The sequence below is a fragment of the Lathamus discolor genome, chromosome 7, assembly GCF_037157495.1.
Source record: "Lathamus discolor isolate bLatDis1 chromosome 7, bLatDis1.hap1, whole genome shotgun sequence".
Lineage (NCBI taxonomy): Eukaryota > Metazoa > Chordata > Aves > Psittaciformes > Psittacidae > Lathamus > Lathamus discolor.
Window position 1 is genome coordinate 12,735,883 of NC_088890.1, and position 4,358 is coordinate 12,740,240.

The window sequence follows — 4,358 nt, forward strand, 5'->3', positions numbered from 1 at the left end:
AGTGATTTAAACTTCCTAAGCCATGTGCTATAGTCACAAGAGCAGACTGCAGAAGTTTAGCTAGCATCTGCCTCAAAAATGACTTTTACTATTTATTTCACCCGCTAGTTGTCACATACAGATATACTCAGAGCCTGAACATCTACACTATGTAGGCCATCCAGTTTCTGTGCTGGCCTCCATGTGAATCCAAACTTCGGCCTAAAAAAAAAAATAAATCCTTGAAAAGAGCAGATGGTAGGTAACATGTTTCCATACCACTCTATTTTCTTAGCAACTTAACCTTTGTCACTTGAATTAATGTGATAAAGTGCTGACTGCAGACTTTGATAGTTAACATCTGTGCACAGTTCCTTGTTTTAGCATAGAATTCTGTAATCTGAGGTACAAAAAGAATGCAGATATATTATACAGTTCTGTACCAGGTAACTGCATTCTCAACCATGCTCAATAAATAGTGAGTGAAATACAACAGGAAGAAGGGAGAAAGAAGATAGAAAACGAGGAAAAAAAGAGATATGTTAACCTTTTTTATTTCACCAATGAGGTTTGAAATGCAGTGTTGTGAACGGACCAGAACAATTGACAATGCAGTGAACAGTACAAGTAGGAGTGAAAAGCCAGACAGTAATGGGCTCTCTCAGACTGATCAGTTGACTGGTACAAGGTATATGAATCTCCACCCTGAAGACTAAGAGATGTTAGTTCTTTTTCACACAGAGTTAAGTGCTACTGTTTCAGACATGGAAAAGACTGATTTTGGAGTGTTTTGTGGTTTGGGGTTTTTTCTTAGCTGAAGAGCTCAAGTACTGAAAAACACGGTTTGGGGGAACAAAACCTTGAAGTATTTGTCAGGTGGGTCATGTCTGAGTAACAGTCATTTGACAAAAATGGAAAATAACATGAAAGTTTTATTCCGAGTGTCTTAGTTTGTGATACTCCACTCTTACTGTGGAGTTCTGAAAGATGTTAGAAGCTGGAAAATGAAGTGCTCATGTTGACAAAAAAATGTCTTCATTGTGGGCAGAAAACCAATAAATCATTATTGCATTCAATTCTAATTTCTCTGTCAACTTCTCTTTGATTATACGTGCAGAAGCATGATGAGGGCTAAGCTTATAGGCTACCTCAGCTGCAGTGTGTGGCAATTCTCTGCTAGAGATGTTCATTATGCTTACAGGCACTAGTCCAGTGGAACAAGTCCACTAGATATCTACTGCTAGGTTTTAAACAAAAACATTCCTATTATATTCACAGTGATCACAGCCACCTAAGCTCTACAATAACAGCAACAAGAATAATGAGGTCTGTCTGGGTAAGGGCAGCCTGACTGGGTCACTGCTGGTCAAGGCAAGAGAGCAGGGTAGCAGCCACAAATCAAGCGGCTGAGGGTGCAAAGCCAGGGGTTTGTAAATTGAGCTCAGAGTTCAGGGAATTTGCTGGATGCTCTGTTGGCAGCAAAACCAGAGAGAAGGCTTTCATACGTGTTTGCTGGGCCAGGCAGTTTTGGATGAGAAACGTGGTACAATTCTTCCTCTAACTGCCACTTCAAAATACAGCAGCAAACCGCATTTAAGGCTGCCCTTGGAGGCCATTTGGAAGGCAAGAGAGTGGCCACCTGCCTGGTAGGCAGAACTTCTTGTTCTGAGCATGTCCCTTTGCTGCTCAGCCAGACGAGCTGGCTGCCCTTGAGCTTTGTGGTGGAACTCACACTATTGTTGACCTTTGAAGCTTTTCATGGTAGACTTCATTCTCGCCAGGCTGACTGTCTGCTTCCATCCCTCCTGCCAGCCTGCAGTGGTTAATACCAGAGAAATTCAGCTGTGAAGTCCCTGAGTGCACATGGTTGAAGTGAAGGCACAACAAGGACCTTGGAATGAGCACACCCAGATGCAGACATGGTAGAGAATAGAGAAGAGAGGTAAAAAGACATCCTGTCAGGTCCTCCACCTCACTATGCTGTGGAGCAACCTTCCAACTGCTTCACCATATCCCCAGCAAGTTTTTTTCTGGAATGTGTACCTTTGTTACCGCCTATTTTTACTTGTCATAACATGAGAACATCACTGACATTACTGCAGAATAAACTGGGTTCCCATGTATTGGATCTTAAATTCGTACTTTCTAACCTCTTTGACTTTTATGGGAAGGTTACATATGCTTCTCATCTAGCTTCCTTCCCACCCCCACACTCTCCCAGCCCCAGATCAGGTTCTTCATGCACAGCACTGGGAAAAATGAAGTTGCGTTTATGTTAGGACAAGGGTGTTCTACTTCAGTTGTTTATTGCAGTAATCACCCCATGGAACTGTGCTTTCCTCAAATTGCACATATAAATTATCAGCTATTACTCCCTCCTGCAAAGGTTAATGCAACCTCTTGTTTTACAGGTATAGTGAAATTTAGAGGTTAAAACATGCTTATGACTTGATTTTTCTCCCTGCTTCACCAGCTGCAAGGGAACAGCAAAGAAAACCACATATTACCATGTGAGCAGCTTATATGCTAACTGGAATTACATATGAGCTTTGTGAAGCATTCTGAAACACTATACATGAGCTTCGAGAGATCTAGCTTCTCACTGCTGTTCATTTTTTAATTTTCAGCTTCAAAGATCTTGGACATTCTCCTCTAGGCTCATCTACAAGCAGGAATCCAAGGTCTAGTCATACTGGATGATTTCTCAGACACAGGATTTGTTGCAGCAGTTTCAAGACAAGCCAACAGGAAAAAAAAGGAAGTTTATGCAATATTAAGAGTTGCTTTGATTTTCCCCATATGCCTTGACAATCCTATTGTCCTTCAGAGATTAAAGCAAATTTACCTTGTGGAATACAACTAAGATTTTTATGGGTTTTGTACTTCATAATCTGCTTTTCACCAAGTCTTTTGTGCACTTGCGTGCAAAACTGTGTTTGACATGGTTCCATGTTAGCTATTGTTGGAGATCCAAAAGCCCCACTGACTGCTAACAAAAAGCACTACTGGAATGAGGTTACATTCCAAGAAGGGATTTAGTGAGACAAGCACAGGAGATGCCATGCCACCCAGCAAAGCCGTTCGCAGGTCGAATAAGAAAATGCCACAGAAAGCTAATGTCAAATGCTGCCTGTCAAGAGGAAAAGCCTTTCAGAGATAATGAAGAAGACAAATGGCAGATAGTCATGATCTGAGCAACCTTCAGGTATTAGAGAGTCTCTAAAAGCTCTGATGTACTAGTGAAGAAAGGTATGAACAATCAGTAGTGCCCATGTTATTATCTTTTGGTATATAGGTACAAGACTTACAAAACAAAATGTAGGTACCCCAGGGAGTTGGGCACTTGGCCATAGGCTGCAAACACTGTTCTGTAACAAATGGTCCCTATTTCTTTCCATTGCTCAGAGCAGTGCTTCTCAACCCTTTTCTTCTCTCCATAGGATACATACTGTGCTCTCTGAAGTTGGTATTTCTCGGGCTTGCAATGAGCCTTTTCCTCACAGCCCTATAAGCAATGCATATATACATCAGCAACAAAGAAGGGCTGTCAAATCTGCTGGTAGCCAAGATCTCATTTTTCCCAAGTTCCCCCTCCCCTTTTCTTTTTCAATAACTGTTGATCTATGCATGTCCCCTTCCTCCACCCAGTACTTACAGGGATTTTACTCAAGGCTGTGCCACAGCTGGTGTGGCCTCCAGTGGTCCATTGGGTGGGATGGACAGAGGGAACAGACACAAGCTCTCCCTACTAAAGATATTTCTGTCTCAGAGCAAGTATCTTCACCCCACAAGAGGCCATTCAGAGTCTATTGATGGACAGCTTCTTCACAAAATCCCATGCACCTTAACAGGACATTCTAGTGCACCTCTGGCTTTTTCCCCACACAGTGGTTGTGGGAACACCTGCCAGGGAGCCCAGTATAGGCTGGTGGTCAGCACCCAGAACGCAGCCCCACCATACCTGAGCACAATGAGTAGAGCAGGTCCAGGAGCAGCTACAACTTCAACCAAGAGCACAGATAATAAAAAAAGATGAATATAGTGACAACGAGCATCCAAGTTGCAGTCAGGAAGACCAAACTAAGGGTAGGGCCCTGATGAATGAGGACCACAGCCAAACTATAGACCAAAACTCTTTCAGCACAGCTCAAACCAGATTAAGGGACCAGGTCTGAGTTTAAATAGAGATCCATGGGTGGGGTAAATGGAAGCCTCAGGTGAGGTTGGTCAGGGCCATCAATGCATCTTGTGTGCCCCTGGGGCCTCATCACTTCCTTACTATCTCCTGTTTCCTACTCATTGTATTCAGACTTGATAATCAATATTTAAAAATCATTTTGTGAGGACACACTATTGAGATTTAAAGGTATTTTTTCATA

General features: G+C 42.5%; 1 long non-coding RNA gene across 2 annotated transcripts; it reads right to left on the bottom strand.

Annotated features, from left to right (window-relative positions):
* Positions 1-562: 562 nt before the first annotated feature.
* LOC136018248 (uncharacterized) lies at positions 563-4,112 on the bottom strand. 2 transcript variants are annotated; one of them, XR_010614313.1, is made up of 3 exons: positions 3,941-4,112; positions 3,288-3,484; positions 563-1,792 (listed from the first exon to the last, which is right to left on the bottom strand). It is a non-coding gene; the product is annotated as an uncharacterized LOC136018248 (long non-coding RNA). The 2 variants fall into 2 exon arrangements; XR_010614314.1 differs by lacking the exon at positions 563-1,792 and adding an exon at positions 3,635-3,727 and having other exon boundaries at positions 1,897-3,484.
* Positions 4,113-4,358: the final 246 nt, after the last annotated feature.